Source organism: Thermobia domestica, chromosome 6, assembly GCF_964235325.1.
Source record: "Thermobia domestica chromosome 6, izTheDome1.hap1.1, whole genome shotgun sequence".
Lineage (NCBI taxonomy): Eukaryota > Metazoa > Arthropoda > Insecta > Zygentoma > Lepismatidae > Thermobia > Thermobia domestica.
This window is the reverse complement of record NC_137459.1, coordinates 572,850-594,923: the sequence shown is the minus strand read 5'-3', so window position 1 is coordinate 594,923 and position 22,074 is coordinate 572,850.

Below are 22,074 nucleotides of genomic sequence, written 5' to 3'. Positions count from 1 at the left end.
CACGCACAACAATCCATCCGGGGCGCTCTGCTACAAGCGAAGCGAGCGCCACGCAGCAGTAAGTCTAATTACTTTCTTGACACATACTGTGTGTGATCATAGTGCTTCAGTGCGTTAATTGGTTCGATCATCCACCAGAATCCCTCCGGGGAGCTTGCTTTAAGCGATGGAGCGCCACACAGCGGCGTGCCTGATTACTTTCTGCATACACTTTATGAGGGCATAGATCGTCAGTGCGTTTGTTGTTTTGATCATCCACCACAATCCCTCCGGGTAGCTTGCTTCTAGCGAATGGAGCGCCAGGCAGCGGCGAGTCTCATTACTTTCTTGACACATACTGTTTGTGAACATAGTGCTTCAGTGCGTTAATTGGTTGGATCACCCACAACAATCCCTCCGGAGAGCTTGCTGGTGGCGAATTGAGCGCCACGCAGCGTCGAGTCTCATTACTTTCTCAAACATACTGTGTGTGAGCATAGTACTTAAGAGCGTTAATTGGTTGTATCATACACAACAATCCCTCCGGGGAGCTTGCTTCTAGCGAATGGAGCGCCACGGAGCGGCGAGTCTCATTCATTCTTGAAAAACACTGTGTGTGAGCATAGTGCCTCAGTGCTTTAATTGTTTTGATCATCCACCACAATCCCTCCGGGTAGCCTGCTTCTGCCGAACGGAGCGCTACGCAGCGGCGAGTCTCATTACTTTCTCAAACATACTGTGTGTGAGCATAGTACTTAAGAGCGTTAATTGGTTGTATCATACACAACAATCCCTCCGGTGAGCTTGCTTCAAGCGAATCGAGCGCCACGTAGCGGCCAGTCTCATTACTTTCTTGACACATACTGTTCTTGAACATAGTTCTTCAGTGCTTTAATTGGTTGGATCATCCACCACAAATCCTCCGGGAGCTTGCTTCAAGGGAATGGAGCGCCACGCAGCGGCGTGACTCATTACTTTCTGCATACACTTTATGAGGGCATTGTTCGTTAGTGCGTTAGTTCTTTTGATCATCCACCACAATCCCTCCGGGTAGTTTGCTTCTAGCGAATGGAGCGCCACGGAGAGGCGAGTATCATTACTTTCTTGGCAAATGCTGTGTGTGAGGATAGTGCTTCAGTGCGTTAATTGTTTTGATAATCCACCACAATCCCTCCGGGGAGCTTGCTTCAAGCGAATCGAACGCCACGCAGCGGCCAGTATCATTACTTTCTTGACACGTACAGTTTGTGAACGTAGTGCTTCAGTGCGTTAATTGGTTGGATCAACAACCACAATCTCTCCGGAGAGCTTGCTTGCAGCGAATGGAGCGCCACGCAGCGGCGAGTCTCATTACTTTCTTGACACATACTGTGTGTGATCATAGTGCTTTAGTGCGTTAATTGATTTGATCATCAACCAGAATCCCTCCGGGTAGCTTGCTTCTAGCGAATGGAGCGCCACGCAGCGGCGAGTCTCATTACTTTCTTGACACATACTCTGTGTGAGCATAGTGCTTCAGTGCGTTAATTGGTTGGATCATCCACCACAATCGATCCGGGGAGCTTGCTTCAAGCGAATCGACCACCACGCAGCGGCCAGTCTCATTACTTTCTTGACACATACTGTTCTTGAACATAGTTCTCCAGTGCTTTAGTTGGTTGGATCATCCACCACAAATCCTCCGGGAGCTTGCTTCAAGGGAATGGAGGTTCACGCAGCGGCGTGACTCATTACTTTCTGCATACACTTTATGAGGGCATAGTTCGTCAGTGCGTTAGTTCTTTTGATCATCCACCACAATCCCTCCGGGTAGTTTGCTTCTAGCGAATGGAGCGCCACGCAGCGGCGAGTCTCATTACTTTCTTGACACATACTCTGTGTGAGCATAGTGCTTCAGTGCGATAATTGGTTGGATCACCCACCACAAAACCTCCGGGGAGCTTGCGTCAAGCTAATGGAGCGCCAAGCAGCGGCGAGTCTTATTACTTTATGCATACACTTTATGATAGCATAGTTCGTCAGTGCGTTAATGGTTTCCATCATCCATAACAATCCATCCGGGTAGCTTGCTTCTAGCTAATGGAGTGGCACGAAGTGGCGAGTCTCATTACTTTCTTGACACATACTGTGTGTGATCATAGTGCGTTAGTCCGTTAATTGATTTGATCATCCACCAGAATCTCTCCGGGTAGGTTACTTCTAGCGAATGGAGCGCCACGCAGCGGCGAGTCTCATTACTTTCTTGACACATACTGTGTGTGAGCATAGTGCTTCAGTGCGTTAATTGGTTGGATCATCCACCACAAAACCTCCGGGGAGCTTGCGTCAAGCTACTGGAGCGCCAAGCAGCTTCGAGTCTTATTACTTTATGCATACACGTTATGAGGGCATTGTTCTTCAGTGCGTTAATTGTTTTGATCATCCACTAGAATCCCTCCGGGGAGCTTGCTTCTAGCGAATGGAGCGCCACGCAGCGACGAGTCTCATTACTTTCTTGACACATAAGGTGTGTGAGCATAGTGCTTCAGTGCGTTAATTGGTTGGATCAACAACCACAATCCCTCCGGAGAGCTTGCTTGCAGCGAATGGAGCGCCACGCAGCAGCGAGTCTCATTACTTCTTTGACGCATACTGCGTGTGAGCATAGTGCTACAGTGCGTTAATTGGTTGGATCACCCACCGCAAAACCTGCGGGGAGCTTGCGTCAAGCTAATGGAGCACCAAGCAGCGGCGAGTCTTATTACTTTATGCATACACTTTATGAGGGCATAGTTCGTTAGTGCGTTAATGGTTTTGATCATCCACTACAATCAGGCCGTGTAGCTTGCTTCAAGCGAATGGAGCGCCACGTAGCGGCGAGTCTGATTACCTTCTCTACACATATTGTGTGTGAGCATAGTGTTTCAGTCCGTTAATTGGTTGGATAATGAACCACAATCCCTAGGAGTAGCTTGCTTCTAGCGAATCTAGCGCCACGCAGCGGCGAGTCTAATTACTTTCTTAAACATACAGTGTGTGAGCATAGTGCTTAAGTGCATTAATTGGTTGTATCACGCACAACAATCCATCCGGGGCGCTCTGCTACAAGCGAAGCGAGCGCCACGCAGCAGTAAGTCTAATTACTTTCTTGACACATACTGTGTGTGATCATAGTGCTTCAGTGCGTTAATTGGTTGGATCATCCACCAGAATCCCTCCGGGGAGCTTGCTTTAAGCGATGGAGCGCCACACAGCGGCGAGTCTGATTACTTTCTGCATACACTTTATGAGGGCATAGATCGTCAGTGCGTTAGTTGTTTTGATCATCCACCACAATCCCTCCGGGTAGCTTGCTTCTAGCGAATGGAGCGCCAGGCAGCGGCGAGTCTCATTACTTTCTTGACACATACTGTTTGTGAACATAGTGCTTCAGTGCGTTAATTGGTTGGATCACCCACAACAATCCCTCCGGAGAGCTTGCTGGTGGCGAATTGAGCGCCACGCAGCGTCGAGTCTCATTACTTTCTCAAACATACTGTGTGTGAGCATAGTACTTAAGAGCGTTAATTGGTTGTATCATACACAACAATCCCTCCGGGGAGCTTGCTTCTAGCGAATGGAGCGCCACGGAGCGGCGAGTCTCATTCATTCTTGAAAAACACTGTGTGTGAGCATAGTGCCTCAGTGCTTTAATTGTTTTGATCATCCACCACAATCCCTCCGGGTAGCCTGCTTCTGCCGAACGGAGCGCTACGCAGCGGCGAGTCTCATTACTTTCTCAAACATACTGTGTGTGAGCATAGTACTTAAGAGCGTTAATTGGTTGTATCATACACAACAATCCCTCCGGTGAGCTTGCTTCAAGCGAATCGAGCGCCACGTAGCGGCCAGTCTCATTACTTTCTTGACACATACTGTTCTTGAACATAGTTCTTCAGTGCTTTAATTGGTTGGATCATCCACCACAAATCCTCCGGGAGCTTGCTTCAAGGGAATGGAGCGCCACGCAGCGGCGTGACTCATTACTTTCTGCATACACTTTATGAGGGCATTGTTCGTCAGTGCGTTAGTTCTTTTGATCATCCACCACAATCCCTCCGGGTAGTTTGCTTCTAGCGAATGGAGCGCCACGGAGAGGCGAGTATCATTACTTTCTTGGCAAATGCTGTGTGTGAGGATAGTGCTTCAGTGCGTTAATTGTTTTGATAATCCACCACAATCCCTCCGGGGAGCTTGCTTCAAGCGAATCGAGCGCCACGCTGCGGCCAGTATCATTACTTTCTTGACACGTACAGTTTGTGAACGTAGTGCTTCAGTGCGTTAATTGGTTGGATCAACAACCACAATCTCTCCGGAGAGTTTGCTTGCAGCGAATGGAGCGCCACGCAGCGGCGAGTCTCATTACTTTCTTGACACATACTGTGTGTGATCATAGTGCTTTAGTGCGTTAATTGATTTGATCATCAACCAGAATCCCTCCGGGTAGCTCTCTTCTAGCGAATGGAGCGCCACGCAGCGGCGAGTCTCATTACTTTCTTGACACATACTCTGTGTGGGCATAGTGCTTCAGTGCGTTAATTGGTTGGATCATCCACCACTATCGATCCGGGGAGCTTGCTTCAAGCGAATCGACCACCACGCAGCGGCCAGTCTCATTACTTTCTTGACACATACTGTTCTTGAACATAGTTCTCCAGTGCTTTAGTTGGTTGGATCATCCACCACAAATCCTCCGGGAGCTTGCTTCAAGGGAATGGAGCTTCACGCAGCGGCGTGACTCATTACTTTCTGCATACACTTTATGAGGGCATAGTTCGTCAGTGCGTTAGTTCTTTTGATCATCCACCACAATCCCTCCGGGTAGTTTGCTTCTAGCGAATGGAGCGCCACGCAGCGGCGAGTCTCATTACTTTCTTGACACATACTCTGTGTGAGCATAGTGCTTCAGTGCGATAATTGGTTGGATCACCCACCACAAAACCTCCGGGGAGCTTGCGTGAAGCTAATGGAGCGCCAAGCAGCGGCGAGTCTTATTACTTTATGCATACACTTTATGATGGCATAGTTCGTCAGTGCGTTAATGGTTTCCATCATCCATAACAATCCATCCGGGTAGCTTGCTTCTAGCTAATGGAGTGGCACGAAGTGGCGAGTCTCATTACTTTCTTGACACATACTGTGTGTGATCATAGTGCGTTAGTCCGTTAATTGATTTGATCATCCACCAGAATCTCTCCGGGTAGGTTACTTCTAGCGAATGGAGCGCCACGCAGCGGCGAGTCTCATTACTTTCTTGACACATACTGTGTGTGAGCATAGTGCTTCAGTGCGTTAATTGGTTGGATCATCCACCACAAAACCTCCGGGGAGCTTGCGTCAAGCTACTGGAGCGCCAAGCAGCTTCGAGTCTTATTACTTTATGCATACACGTTATGAGGGCATTGTTCTTCAGTGCGTTAATTGTTTTGATCATCCACTAGAATCCCTCCGGGGAGCTTGCTTCTAGCGAATGGAGCGCCACGCAGCGACGAGTCTCATTACTTTCTTGACACATAAGGTGTGTGAGCATAGTGCTTCAGTGCGTTAATTGGTTTGATCATCCACCACAATCGATCCGGGGAGCTTGCGTCAAGCGAATGGAGCGCCACGCCGCGGCGAGTCTCATTACTTTCTGCATACACTTTATGAGGGCATAGTTAGTCAGTGCGTTAATGGTTTTGATCATCCACTACAATCCCTCCGTGTAGCTTGCTTCAAGCGAATGAAGCGCCACGTACCGGCGAGTCTGATTACTTTTTCTACACATATTGTGTGTGAGCTTAGTGCTTCAGTGCGTTAATTGGTTGGATAATCCACCACAATCCCTAGGGGTAGCTTGCTTCTAGCGAATGGAGCGCCACGCAGCGGCGAGTCTAATTACTTTCTTAAACATACTGTGTGTGAGTATAGTGCTTAAGTGCATTAATTGGTTGTATCACACACAACAATCCCTCCGGGGCGCTCTGCTACAACCGAAGCGAGCGCCACGCAGCGGCCAGTCTCATTACTTTTTTGACACATACCCTGTGTGATCATAGTGCTTCAGTGCGTTAATTGGTTTGATCATCCACCACAATCCCTCCGGGGAGCTTGCTTCAAGCGATGGAGCGCCACACAGCGGCGAGTCTGATTACTTTCTGCATACACTTTATGAGGGCATAGATAGTCAGTGCGTTAGTTGTTTTGATCATCCACCACAATCCCTCCGGGTAGCTTGCTTCTAGCGAATGGAGCGCCACGCAGCGGCGAGTCTCATTACTTTCTTGACACATACTGTTTGTGAACATAGTGCTTCAGTGCGTTAATTGGTTGGATCACCCACCACAATCCCTCAGGAGAGCTTCCTGGTATCGAATGGAGCGCCACGCAGCTTCGAGTCTCATTACTTTCTGCATACACTTTAGGAGGGAATAGTTCGTCAGTGCGTTAATTGTTTTGGTGATCCACCACAATCCCTCCGGGTAGCTTGCTTCTAGCGAATGGAGCGCCACGGAGCGGCGAGTCTCATTCATTCTTGAAAAACACTGTGTGTGAGCATAGTGCCTCATTGCTTTAATTGTTTTGATCATCCACCACAATCCCTCCGGGTAGCTTGCTTCTGCCGAATGGAGCGCTACGCAGCGGCGAGTCTCATTACTTTCTTAAACATACTGTGTGTGAGCATAGTACTTAAGAGCGTTAATTGGTTGTATCATACACAACAATCCCTCCGGTGAGCTTGCTTCAAGCGAATCGAGCGCCACGCAGCGGCAAGTCTCATTACTTTCTTGACACATACTGTTCTTGAACATAGTTCTTCAGTGCGTTAATTGGTTGGATCATCCACCACAAATCCTCCGGGAGCTTGCTTCAAGGGAATGGTGCGGCACGCAGCGGCGTGACTCATTTCTTTCTGCATAAACTTTATGAGGGCATTGTTCGTCAGTGCGTTAGTTGTTTTATATCATCCACCACAAACCCTTCTGTGTAGATTGCTTCAAGCTTATGGAGCGCCACGTAGCGGCGAGTCTCATTACTTTCCTCAACATACTGTGTGTGAGCATAGTACTTAAGAGCGTTAATTGGTTGTATCATCCACAACAATCCCTCCGGTGAGGTTGCTTCAAGCGAATCGAGCGACACGCAGCGGCCAGTCTCATTACTCTCTTGACACTTACTGTTCTTGAACATAGTTCTTCAGTGCGTTAATTGTTGGATCATCCACCACAAATCCTCCGGAGAGCTTGCTTCAAGCGAACGGAGCCCCACGCAGCGGCGTGTTTCATTACTTTCTGCATACACTTTATGAGGGCATAGTTCGTCAGTGCGTTAGTTGTTTTGATCATCCACCACAATCCCTCCGGGTAGCTTACGTCAAGCGAATGGAGCGCCACGCAACGGCGAGTCTCATTACTTTCTGCATACACTTTACGAGGGAACAGTTCGTCAGTGCGTTAATTATTTTGATAATCCACCACCATCCCTCCGGGTAGCTTACGTCAAGCGAATGGAGCGCCACGCAGCGGCCAGTCTCATTACTTTCTTGACACATACTGCTCTTGAACATAGTTCTTCAGTGCGTTAATTGGTTGGATCATCCACCACAATCCCTCCGGGGAGCTTGCTTCAAGCGAATAGAGCGCCACGCAGCGGCGAGTCTCATTAGTTTCTGCATACACTTTATGAGGGCATAGTTCTTCAGTGCGTTAGTTGTTTTGATCATCCACCACAATCCCTCCGGGTAGCTTGCTTCTAGCGAATGGAGTGCCACGAAGCGGCGAGTATCATTACTTTCTTGAAAAATACTGTGTGTGAGGATAGTGCTCAAATCGTTAATTTTTTGATAATCCACCACAATCCCTCCCGGGAGCTTGCTTCAAGCGAATCGAGCGCCACGCAGCGGCCAGTATCATTACTTTCTTGACACGTACAGCTTGTGAACGTAGTGCTTTAGTGCGTTAATTGGTTGGATCAACAAACACAATCCGTCCGGAGAGCTTGCTTGCAGCGAATGGAGCGCCACGCAGCGGCGAGTCTCATTACTTCCTTGACACATACTGCGTGTGAGCATAGTGCTTCAGTGCGTTAATTGGTTGGATCATCCACCACAAAACCTCCGGGGAGCTTGCGTCAAGCTAATGGAGCGCCAAGCAGCTTCGAGTCTTATTACTTTATGCATACACTTTATGATGGCATAGTTGGTCAGTGCGTTAATAGTTTCCATCATCCATAACAATCCATCCGGGTAGCTTGCTTCTAGCTAATGGAGCGCCACGAAGCGGCGAGTCTCATTACTTTCTTGACACACACTGTGTGTGATCATAGTGCTTTAGTGCGTTAATTGATTTGATCATCCACCAGAAACCCTCCGGGTGGCTTGCTTCTAGCGAATGGAGCGCCACGCAGCGGCGAGTCTCATTACTTTCTTGACACATACTGTGTGTGAGCATAGTGCTTCAGTGCGTTAATTGGTTGGATCATCCACCACAAAACCTTCGGGGAGCTTGCGTCAAGCTACTGGAGCGGGAAGCAGCGGCGAGTCTTATTACTTTATGCATACAAGTTTTGAGGGCATTGTTCGTGAGTGCGTTAATTGTTTTGATCATCCACTAGAATCCCTCTGGGGAGCTTGCTTCTAGCGAATGGAGCGCCACGTAGCGGCGAGTCTGATTACTTTCTGTACACATATTGTGTGTGAGCATAGTGCTTCAGTGCGTTAATTGGTTTGATAATCCACCAAAATCCCTAGGGGTAGCTTCCTTCTAGCGAATGCAGCGCCACGCAGCGGCGAGTCTAATTACTTTCTTAAACATACTGTGTGTGAGCATAGTGCTTAAGTGCATTAATTGGTTGTATCACACACAACAATCCCTCCGGGCGCTCTGCTACAAGCGGAGCGACCTTCACGCAGCGGCGAGTCTCATTACTTTCTTGACGCATACTGTTTGTGAACATAGTGCTTCAGTGCGTCAATTTGTTGGATCACCCACCACAATCCCTCCGGAGAGCTTGCTTTTAGCGAATGCAGCGCCACGCAGCGGCAAGTCTTATTACTTCCTTAACACATACTGTGTGTGATCATAGTGCTTCAGTGCGTTAATTGGTTGGATCATCCACCACAAACCCTCCGGGGAGCTTGCGTCAAGCTAACGGAGCGCAAAGCAGCGGCGAGTGTTATTACTTTATGAATACACTTTATGATGGCATAGTTCGTCAGCGCGTTAATCGTTTTCATCATCCATAACAATCTCTCCGGGTAGCTAGCTTCTAGCGAATGGAGCGCCACGAAGCGACGAGTCTCATTACATTCTTGACACATACTGTTCTTGAACATAGTGCTTTAGTGCGTTAATTGTTTTGATCATCCAACACAATCCCTCCGCGTAGCTTGTTTCTAGCGAATGGAGCGCCACGCAGCGCCGTGACTCATTACTTTCTGCATACACTTTATGAGGGCATTGTTCGTCAGTGCGTTAGTTGTTTTGATCATCCACCACAATCCCTCCGGGTAGTTTGCTTCTAACGAATGGATCGCCACGGAGCGGCGAGTATCATTACTTTCTTGACTAATACTGTGTGTGAGGATAGTGCTTCAGTGCGTTAATTGTTTTGATCATCCACCACAATCCCTCCGGGAAGCTTGCTTCGAGCGAATCGAGCGCCTCGCAGCGGCCACTCTCATTACTTTCTTGACACATACTGTTTGTGAACATAGTGCTTCAGTGAATTAATTGGTTGGATCACCCAATACAATCCCTCCATAGAGCTTCCTTGTAGCGAATGGAGCGCCACGCAGCGGCGAGTCTCATTACTTACTTGACACATACTGCGTGTGAGCATAGTGCCTCAGTGCGATAATTGGTTGTATCATCCACTACAATCCCTCCCGGTAGTTTGCTTCTAGCGAATGGAGCGCCACGCAACGGCGAGTCTCATTACTTTCTGCATACAATTTAGGAGGGAACAGTTCGTCAGTGCGTTAATTATTTTATAATCCACCAGAATCCCTCCGGGTAGCTTACGTCAAGCGAATGGAGCGCCACGCAGCGGCGACTTTTATACTTTATGCGTACACTTTATGAGGGCATAGTTCGTCAGTGCGTTTAGGGTTTTGATCATCCACAACAATCACTCATTGTAGCTTGCTTCTAGTGAATGGAGCGCCACGCAGCGGCTAGTCTCATTACTTTCTTGACACATACTGCGTGTCAGCATAGTGCCTCAGTGCGTTAATTGGTTGGATCATCCACCACAATCCCTCCGGGAAGCTTGCTTCAAGCGAATGGAGCGAAACGCAGCGGCGAGTCTTATTACTTTATGCATACATTTATGATGGCATAGTTCGTCAGTGCGTTAATGGTTTCCATCATCCATAACAATCCATCCGGGTAGCTTGCTTCTAGCTAATGGAGCGCCACGAAGCTGCGAGTATCATTATTTTCTTGAAAAATACTTTGTGTGAGGATAGTGCTTCAGTGCGTTAATTGTTTTGATAATCCACCACAATCCCCCCGGGGAGCTTGCTTCAAGCGAATCGAGCGCCACGCAGCGGCCAGTATCATTACTTTCTTGACACGTACAGTTTGTGAACGCAGTGCTTCAGTGCGTTAATTGGTTGGATCAACAACCACAATCCCTCCGGAGAGCTTGCTTGCAGCGAATAGAGCGCCACGCAGCAGCGAGTCTCATTACTTCCTTGACGCATACTGCGTGTGAGCATAGTGCTACAGTGCGTTAATTGGTTGGATCACCCACCACAAAACCTGCGGGGAGCTTGCGTCAAGCTAATGGAGCACCAAGCAGCGGCGAGTCTTATTACTTTATGCATACACTTTATGAGGGCATAGTTCGTTAGTGTGTTAATGGTTTTGATCATCCACTACAATCCGGCCGTGTAGCTTGCTTCAAGCGAATGGAGCGCCACGTAGGGGAGAGTCTGATTACCTTCTCTATACATATTGTGTGTGAGCATAGTGTTTCAGTCCGTTAATTTGTTGGATAATGAACCACAATCCCTAGGAGTAGCTTGCTTCTTGCGAATCTAGCGCCACGCAGCGGCGAGTCTAATTACTTTCTTAAACATACAGTGTGTGAGCATAGTGCTTAAGTGCATTAATTGGTTGTATCACACACAACAATCCATCCGGGGCGCTCTGCTACAAGCGAAGCGAGCGCCACGCAGCAGTAAGTCTAATTACTTTCTTGACACATACTGTGTGTGATCATAGTGCTTCAGTGCGTTAATTGGTTGGATCATCCACCAGAATCCCTCCGGGGAGCTTGCTTCAAGCGATGGAGCGCCACACAGCGGCGAGTCTGATTACTTTCTGCATACACTTTATGAGGGCATAGATCGTCAGTGCGTTAGTTGTTTTGATCATCCACCACAATCACTCCGAGTAGCTTGCTTCTAGCAAATGGAGCACCAGGCAGCGGCGAGTCTCATTACTTTCTTGACACATACTGTTTGTGAGCATAGTGCTTCAGTGCGTTAATTGGTTGGATCATCCACCACAATCGATCCGTGGAGCTTGCGTCAAGCGAATGGAGCGCCACGCAGCGGCGAGTCTCATTACTTTCTACATACACTTAATAAGGGCATAGTTCGTCCGTGCGTTAATGGTTTTGATCATCCACTACAATCCCTCCGTGTAGCTTGCTTCAAGCGAATGGAGCGCCACGTAGCGGCGAGTCTGATTACTTTCTCTACACATATTGTTTGTGAGCATAGTGCTTCAGTGCGTTAATTGGTTGGATAATCCACCACAATCCCTAGGGGTAGCTTGCTTCTAGCGAATGGAGCGCCACGCAGCGGCGAGTCTAATTACTTTCTTAAACATACTGTGTGTGCGCATAGTGCTTAAGTGCATTAATTGGTTGTATCACACACAACAATCCCTGCGAGGCGCTCTGCTACAAGCGAAGCGAGCGCCACGCAGCGGCCAGTCTCATTATTTTCTTGACACACACTGTGTGTGATCATAGTGCTTCAGTGCGTTAATTGGTTGGATCATCCACCACAATCTCTCCGGGGGCTTGCTTCAAGCGATGGAGCGCCACACAGCGGCGAGTCTGATTACTTTCTGCATACACTTTATTAGGGCATAGATCGTCAGTGCGTTAGTTGTTTTGATCATACACCACAATCCCTCCGGGTAACTTGCTTCTAGCGAATGGAGCGCCACGCAGCGGCGAGTCTCATTACTTTCTTGACACATACTGTCTGTGAACATAGTGCTTCAGTGCGTTAATTGGTTGGATCACCCACCACAATCCCTCCGGAGAGCTTGCTGGTAGCGAATGAAGCGCAACGCAGCGGCGAGTCTCATTACTTTCTTAAACATACTGTGTGTGCGCATAGTGCTTAAGTGCATTAATTGGTTGTATCACACACAACAATCCCTGCGAGGCGCTCTGCTACAAGCGAAGCGAGCGCCACGCAGCGGCCAGTCTCATTACTTACTTGACACACACTGTGTGTGATCATAGTGCTTCGGTGCGTTAATTGGTTGGTTGATCCACCACAAACCCTCCGGGGAGCTTGCGTCAAGCTAATGGAGCGCAAAGCAGCGGCGAGTGTTATTACTTTATGCATACACTTTATGATGGAATAGTTCGTCAGCGCGTTAATCGTTTTCATCATCCATAACAATCTCTCCGGGTAGCTTGCTTCTAGCGAATGGAGCGGCACGAAGCGACGAGTCTCATTACATTCTTGACACATACTGTGTGTGATTATAGTGCTTTAGTGCGCTAATTGTTTTGATCATCCACCACAATCCCTCCGGGTAGTTCGTTTCTAGCGAATGGAGCGCCACGCAGCGTCGAGTCTCATTACTTTCTGCATACACTTTAGGAGGGAATAGTTCGTCAGTGCGTTAATTGTTTTGATGATCAACCACAATCCCTCCGGGTAGCTTGCTTCTAGCGAATGGAGCGCCACGGAGCGGCGAGTCTCATTCATTCTTGAAAAACACTGTGTGTGAGCATAGTGCCTCAGTGCGTTAATTGTCTTGATCATCCACCACAATCCCTCCGGGTAGCTTGCTTCTGCCGAATGGAGCGTACGCAGCGGTGAGTCTCATTACTTTCTTAAACATACTGTGTGTGAGCATAGTACTTAAGAGCGTTAATTGGTTGTATCATACACAACAATCCTTCCGGTGAGCTTGCTTCAAGCGAATCGAGCGCCACGCAGCGGCCAGTCTCATTACTTTCTTGACACATACTGTTTTTGAACATAGTTCTTCAGTGCTTTAATTGGTTGGATCATCCATTACAAATCCTCCGGGAGCTTGCTTCAAGGGAATGGAGCGGCACGCAGCGGCGTGACTCATTACTTTCTGCATACACTTTATGAGGGCATTGTTCGTCAGTGCGTTAGTTGTTTTGATCATCCACAACAATCCCTCCGGGTAGTTTGCTTCTAGCGAATGGAGCGCCACGGAGCGGCGAGTATCATTACTTTCTTGACAAATGCTGTGTCTGAGGATATTTTTTATTTTCTTTTTTTTTTGCTCAGATCGCGCCTTTCAGTTTCGGCACCTGAAAGTTTAACCGAAACAGGGCTATCATCATTGCAATCTTCTTTGCTTTATTATTTTTCATCATTCATTTGGTTTTCAATTTGGACAAGGGAGGACAGGGACGAGGGATGGAAAAATGGACGAAACCACAACACTAAGAAACAACAAAATAAAATTTAGACAAAATCAACAAAGAAAAAAAAAAGATATTTTTTTTATATATATAAACTCCTAACTACCTAATATTTGTTCATCTTCTAATTTTCCTATTCTATTCTATTTTCGACTCAAGTTTAGCTTACTCTAGTCTTCAATTGTTTCATCCTCGTTCCTTTTATCATACTTAGCCTTTCTCGTATGTTTATCATCATCTTCATAGGTCTAGGTTTCACCTGTATGATAGGCTTTCCACCTAGTTTTTATGATCATCTTCCTCATTGAGTCAGGTTTCTCCTGTATGATTAGCTTTCCACCTATTTTTGTACTATCATCATCTTCATTAGATTTAGATTTCACCTGTGATGGCCTTCCACCTGTATGATAGGCTTTCCACCTATATAATAACCTTCCACCTATTTTTTGTATCATCTTCATTGGATTTAGGTTTCACCTGTATGATAGGCTTTCCACCTATTTTATTTTTGACATTTTTTTAAATTTAGGTTTCCTCCTGTGTGATTTTTTTAAATAAATTTTCACTACATTCTTCTAATAGAGGATGATAATATTTGCACCACTGAACTCAGATCATTATTGTACACTTACATTTAAATATTGCACGCTTAAATAAGCACTACACACTCCTGTGTGTGAAAACACAACTTTTCCGTAATAAAAACAACATACCACTATCACCACACTGCACACTACAACACCCATTCACTTTTCTGCGATCACGCAAACTTTGATTTCCTTATTGATCCTAAGTCGTGTTAGTCATTTCAGTTTTCCACAATTGACTTCTATGGTTCTGGTCCTCAGTGCAACGGTTTGAGGTCCAGGACCCACTCGGAGCACTTAGTGCAGGCCCTGGTCAGTTGTGTCCTGCCGCCGTGAGCGCTGGGACCGGTGTTGACACCTACATGAACAAGGTTCGAGGTGGACACTGTATTACATTTACCGAGTAATTGGCTTTTGTTGTGCATAGGATCTTTAGTGTATGTTATGTATATGCTATTTTTGCTTTGTTTTGAAGTTTACGCTATTTCCCACCACCTATTTCCGTGCACACCCGCTCAACACATCCGGAGTTCCAATCCGGCTGGATGCCGGGGATGCGTCGAGCGCACATTCACACTATTCTTCCGGGGTACGCGGAAATCCAGCGTTCCTGGAGCAAAAAAACTCCGGTCCTGGAAGATTCTCATTTGCACTCGGACACATTCATTTTCATTCCTTAGTGTTTTCTTTTACATTTTGTTTATTCCTGTATCACATTTCCAAAAAGTCTTTCTCTTATTCTTGTTGCCTTTTATATAATTGTTTTCTTAGATCAGAATATTCCTTTGCTATTCTACTTAATATTTTGTAGTCCTCTTCCTTAGCTAAGACTTCCCCTGTTTCTTTTGTTCTGATGTCATCTCTTCCCTGTAATTGATCTTCCAAGAGGGGACACCATAGAATATGGTGTTCCGGCGTGCCTAGTTCTTGGCATTGGCATCTGGGATGTTCTTTCAAACCCATTCTGTACAGGTATTGTTCATATGGCCCGTGTCCTGAGAGATAATGTATCAGTCCTGGGTTGGGGTCAAAGTGCTGCCATTTGAGACGAATATCAATTTTTGGTATTATATTATATAATCTACGTGAGACATTGGTTTCTTGCCAATTTTTGTTCCAAATTTTTATTAGTTCGTTTTCTATATCTTCGACCGTTTTACTTTGAGTGCTTAGTAATTCTTGTACTTTCCCCATGTTTGATTTTTTTAACCAATAAATTGCAGCTCTTTTCCTGATAATTAAACTTAATGGTTTGACTCCTAACAAAACATTTAACGTAATAAGCGGTGTCGTACTGAATGCTCCGCTTAATCTTATTAATAAATTCCTTTGAGGTCTATCGACATTTTGTTTTAAGGTATTATTTTCCAACAATCTGTGGGCCCACACGCTTGAAGCATATGCCATTGTTGCACTTAATAAAGTTTCTTGATATAATTTAATTATTTTCCTTGGTAGTTTGTACGTGGTATTTGCTATCGATATTAGCTTGTTTGCAACTTTATGACCCCTGTCTACTATATATCTTATATGTGGCCCAAAATTTAGTTTTTCGTCAATGTGTATACCCAAGTATTTGAATTCTGCTTCCCTTTTTATCGTATTAGTTCCTAATTTGATTGTTGGATTCCTACGCAGTTGTGTACCGAACAACATATACTTTGTTTTCTTCGCAGATAGCCTTAGCTTACTTTTGTTACTCCAATTTTGTAAGATATTAATGACTAATTCTGCTTTAATTTCTAATTCTCTTCGTGAATTAGCTGAGATGATAATTGCAATGTCGTCAGCAAAAGCCACTACTCGGTCTATTTCTTCTTTACTATTTAGAATTTCCAGACAGGGCTGCAATTCTATGTCCCACAACAACGGTCCCAAGATCGATCCTTGGGGGCATCCTTTCTCTGTCTTAACTACAATATTCCCTTTTTCACCTTTAATTAATATTTTTCTGTCTGTAAAGTAATTCTTAATAATGTTTAATAAATACTCCGGTACATTTATTTTGATGAGATTTTGAATTAATGAAGGAATCCAAAGATTGTCAAACGCGCCTTCGATATCCACAAATAATGCCAACGCGTATTTATTTACTGAACAGCTTCTTCTAATTTGTTCTACAAAGGTGTTGAGAGCATCTTCTGTCGATTTGCCGGGCCTAAAGCCAAATTGTAGTTTATCATTTTCAATGTTCCTAACATTATTAATTCTACTAGCTATTACTTTTTCAAAAATTTTCGCGATGTTTCTGAGTAGACAGATAGGACGGTACGAACTTACATCGGTTGGGTCTTTATCTTGTCCTTTTAACAATATTATTAATTTAGCTTCTTTCCAAATGGTTGGGAATTCCTGTTTTCTGAGTAAAAAATTAAACAGTCTTGTAAAGTATGGAATCCAAATACTTTTCTTATTTTTGTAAATTTCATTTTTTATGCCATCCAAGCCTGGAGCTTTTCCTGTTTTTAGTTTTCTTATAATTTCTTCTACTTCGGTATTTGTTATCTCCTGAATATCGTGTAAGACTTCTACGGGTTGAATGTTCTCAAATTCTCTTCTTATTTTGCGTTGATTTTCATTTTCATTATCTTGTAAGTCCCTTGGAAAAAATTTGCTAGATAGTTTCTGTATGGTTTCTTCCCAAGTTTGGGTGTAAGAACCGTCATTATTTTTTATAGTTGATAATGTCGTTGGGTTTATTTTTTGCATTATTAGTTTATATGGTAGGCCCCATGGATCCAGTTCTATGTTTTTTCTTAGAAATCTCTCCCAGCTTCTTTTCTTAGATTCAAGCAATTCTTCAGTATATTCTTGTTTCGCAGTTCTATATATGATTAATCTTCTCTGTTTGATTATTGGCGATAAAGCTGATTGATAACTTTTTCTTTTAGCTTTTAGAATTTTCTTTAGGCGCTCTAATTTAGGAGTCCAGAATTCGCTGTGTTCAGGTTTTGGATTACATTTTGGTGTCGATTCCTGTAAAGCTAGCCTAGTGGCTTTTTCAATTTGTAAAGCAAGTCCATTCACATTTTCTGAATCTTCTATCTGAGGTAAGATAAGCTTTTTCTCGAACAATTCCCAGTCTGTTTTCTGAATATTTGTTGTCTCATTATGGGCTTCTATTTCGCCTATTTTCAAATCAAAAGATATTACTTCATGGTCACTTATAGTTATTCTGTCGTGGACTGTCCAATTACTTATCGTATTTTCTAAGCCCAGAGTACATAACGTAACATCTATGAACGATTCCCCTCTGGGGCCCACAAATGTTGGTTTATTTCCCCTGTTTAGTAGTAATAATCCATTTTGCTGTATAAAATCTTCAACGGCCTCACCTCTTATATCTGTGGTAGGTGAACCCCAGGCAGTGGATTTAGCGTTTACATCTGCCGATAAAATAAACTTTTTGTTAGGATGTTTCCAGATTAAGTCTTGTAGTTTTTGTAAAAATACTTGAGTTTCTATGCTATATTGAAAATAAGAATTTATGAGCCAGAAGCTAACATGTCCATATGAAATTTCTATACAAACGTTCCAATCGTCACAGTGTTGTGATATTTTTAGGATTTCGAGATCTCTATTCATGATAGCAATGACAGCCTTTGGCTCATCTCCTCCATAAATAATTATTGCAGTCGCTGGGAAAGCTGCCAATTTGTTCTTTATTAAGTAAGGTTCTTGAATCATTAGTATGTCTATATTATTTATTTCTGCGTATCTTCTTAGTTCCATCGTTGCAATTTTTGATCTATGGGCGTTATTTTGCAAAAATCTTAAGGTTTTGGATGTTTTATGCATATTTGGTGTGTACCATTGCTTCCGTTCCCGTTTTACTAAAATCAAAGTATAATCTACCGTGGGCGTTTACCATTTGTTTGTATACGTTATCAATGTTCCAGTATATTCCTCTTCTTTCAAATGCCTCATCAATCAAATCAATTAATTCCCAACCATTTGCAGGTAGATCATATATTCTGAGCTCCATTCTGTCTACTTCTTCCAGTACAGGATATGTAATGGTTCTTCCTTTTTCGTGTAAATCTCTGATAATCTGTCTAAATGCTACTGTTAGAATTTGTTTATCCTCTAGTTTGGCCAATTTATATTTATGTTCCATTCTTTCGTACAGAGGTCGGGGCTCAGTTATTATTGGTGAGTTTATTTTTGCCTCTGATTCTGATGATGATATTGCGGTATCTTGAATAGGTTTTGTTTTTTCCGGAAATAAGTATTTTTCTTCTCCTTGTGTAAAGGAATCTTTTAATTTTGGAAATTTTTGTTGGTTAAATTCTTGTTGGATAGTATTTTGTATTTTGTATTTGTTTTTCATTCTATTCTCCAAGAGGGTTTTAAATTCTCCTTCAGATTTTGTTTCTAATTTAGAGTTATTTATTTCAAATAAGTCAGTTTGCACGTATTTATTTTTAAATGATTTATTTCCATTTCTTTTCCTCTCTAAGAACTCTTCCAATCTTTTTTTATCTCTTTTTTGTTTGCTTGGGGATTTTTTCTTTATTACTACTTTTTGCTGCTTTTTCTCAGCCATAATTGATCTTACTGATTATTCTTTCTCTCGCGACCCTGTATGAAACGCATTCTTCTGTATTTGGGGTCTGACATGTTTTATGTCTGAGTTTACATGGGACACATACGTTTTTGTGCTTGTCCTCGCATTCTTCGCTTTTATGTCTTAATGTGCCGCAGTACCTGCATCTTTGTTTGTCCTTGTTATCACAGTATTTACTTACGTGTCCAAACTCTTGACAAACAAAACATTTTGGAACAACTATAAAGTCTTTTATCTTGTGGGACTCATAGTCTATATAGACCTTATCTTTATTAATTAGCAGTCTTCTTATTTGTGGAGTAACTTCTACGACCAAGTGACACTTTTTTTGATTTTTTCTTCCCGCTCTAAAACGGGCTTTGATTTGCTTAGCCTCTTCTATTTCATTTTCCTCGAAGTTTTGCTCTACAACTGCTGTCACTACTTCCTCATCTTTCAATTCTGAAGGGATACCATAAATTATCATTAATGGATTTCTTTTTCTACTTTCTTCAAAGGTAAAGTTCTTTTTGATTTCCTCCTTCGATGTTATCTTGTGTAGATCTTCTTTTGTTGCTGTTTCTAATACAACTATGTCCTTCGTCGTTCTCATTCCACTGATTTTTAATTTGTCTTTCCTAGGGTCGATTGTCCCTGTAAGACGTTGTACTGTTTGTTTAGTTGATTCCCCATCATTTGGTTTAAAAATCAGAGTTGGTTTTGTTTTTGCCGTAACCTCTATAATCTTCTTCTCTTTTTCTGTGATCTTTCTTCCTGACTTGACTACTTCTGTCCATGTTGGGGCGTTTTGTTCCTCGGTTTCCAATTTTCCGACTTTCAAGTCTTCTATTTTCTTGGATATTTCTCTTAACTCCTTTGTCATATGTTCAGTATCTATCTCTTTTCCATTTTTTACTTCCGCTAGCTTTTCCCTTAGAATCGATGTCTCCCTTATTTTATCTGTTTCCTGTTTCCTTAGCTGCTCTCCCAGTAGTTTCAATTCTTCTTTTATCTTGATGTTTTCTTTTTCTAGTTGTCTATTTTGATCCTCTAAGATTCTTATCTGTTTTGTTTTCTCCTGTATCTCTCTTTTTGATTCACTTCTTGTCTCTGATATTTCTATTTCCATTCTTTTATATTGTCTGTCCCTGTCACTTTTGATTTCATTTTTTTCCTCCTTTAATTCATCTATTTCTTTTCTTTGTTTCTCTACAGTTTCCTGTAAATTTTCTATGGTCTTTTTATCTTCATCCTTTGATTCTCTCTGCCCACACATTAGATCAGATTCCAGCATTAGTTTCTCCTTTTGAAGGAGGTCATATTTCTCTTGAAGATTGCTATTCATCTTCTCCATTTGTGATAATTTGCCTTCCAATTGAGACCTATCTCTAACCCATACGGCCATACGTTTTTTCAGCTTTTCTAAATGGGCACGGCCTACCTTTTTCCAATCTAATAGTCCCTCTATGTATATCAATTCCTGTTCATATTGGTCCATAGTGTCAAAACCTAAAGTTTCCTCCATGGATCTTTTCGGAATTTGTAGCTCGGGGGATTCTTCTTCTTGGGTTCTCTTCCTCTTTTCACCTTCATCCTTTTTTGTTGATGTCATTGTCGGATTAATATTTACAATTGGAGATTGTTCCCTCGCTAGTTTCTGTTCCTGTGTGCCTTTTATTCCCGAAGGCGGAGTTCTCTGCATTTTTCCCCTTAAAAAATACGGATAACCCGCAACGTGCGCACGTGTGGGGGGTTGCCTATCCTACATGCACATGGATGCTTCTCCACGATAAGATGACTATTGTTTATCTACGGATGATTTCAGTGTTTGTGTGTATCTACGCCTGTGTATTTATGCAACCTGGCCTGTCCAATTACCACGAGGGTTGCCTATCCACTGATAATAATAAAAAATCACAGAACACTCACCTCAAGATTGAAGTCCATCATATGTTCGACAGCAATGCAGGAAGTGATGATACATGAGTTTTTACTTTTTAAAATATTCTTCTTTTTAAATGCTACGTGTAATGCTTTATGATGGTGATTAACACTGAATATTAGTTTTGTTTTTGCTTATTAGTTTCACACCACTTAACTGATTTTTGTACTGTTTACAACATTGTATTCTCCAAACATTCACAATCACTAAGAACACACACACTACACAAAACACTCACTACTTCACACTGAAACGAGCTCCTTCTCAGGAGCGCAACGAAACGCACTTCTTCCTTCTTTCGAAGCTAATACTCCTTCTCCATAGGATAGTGTCTGAGGATAGTGCTTTAGTGCGTTAATTGTTTTGATAATCAACCACAATCCCTCCGGGGAGCTTGCTTCAAGCGAATCGAGCGCCACGCAGCGGCCAGTATAATTACTTTCTTGACACGTACAGTTTAGGAACGTAGGGCTTCAGTACGTTAATTGGTTGGGTCAACAACCACAATCCCTTCGGAGAGCTTGCCTTCAGCGAATGGAGCGCCACGCAGCGGCGAGTCTCATTACTTCCTTGACGCATACTGCGTGTGAGCATAGTGCTAAAGTGCGTTAATTGGTTGGATCACCCACCACAAAACCTGCGGGGAGCTTGCGTCAAGCTAATGGAGCGCCAGGGAGCGGCGAGTGTTATTACTTTATGCATACACTTTATGATGGCATAGTTCGTCAGTGCGTTAATGGTTTCCATCATCCATAACAATCCATCCGGGTAGCTTGCTTCTAGCTAATGGAGCGCCACGAAGCGGCGAGTCTCATTACTTTTATTGACACATACTGTGTGTGATTATAGTGCTTTAGTGCGTTAATTAATTTGATCATCCACCAGAATCCCTCCGGGTAGCTTGCTTCTAGCGAATGGAGCGCCACGCAGCGGCGAGTCTCATTACTTTCTTGAGACATACTCTGTGTGAGCATAGTGCTTCAGTAAGTTAATTGGTTGGATCATCCACCACAAAACCTCCGGGGAGCTTGCGTCAAGCTACTGGAGCGCCAAGCAGCGGCGAGTCTTATTTCTTTATGCATACACGTTATGAGGGCATTGTTCGTCAGTGCGTTAATTGTTTTGATCATCCACTAGAATCCCTCCGGGGAGCATGCTTCTAGTGAATGGAGCGCCACGCAGCGGCGAGTCTCATTACTTTCTTGACACATACTGTGTGTGAGCATAGTGCTTCAGTGCGTTAATTGGTTGGATCATCCACCACAGTCGATCCGGGGAGCTTGCGTCAAGCGAATGGAGCGCCACGCAGCGGCGTTTCTCATTACTTTCTGCATACACTTTAGGAGGGAATAGTTCGTCAGTGC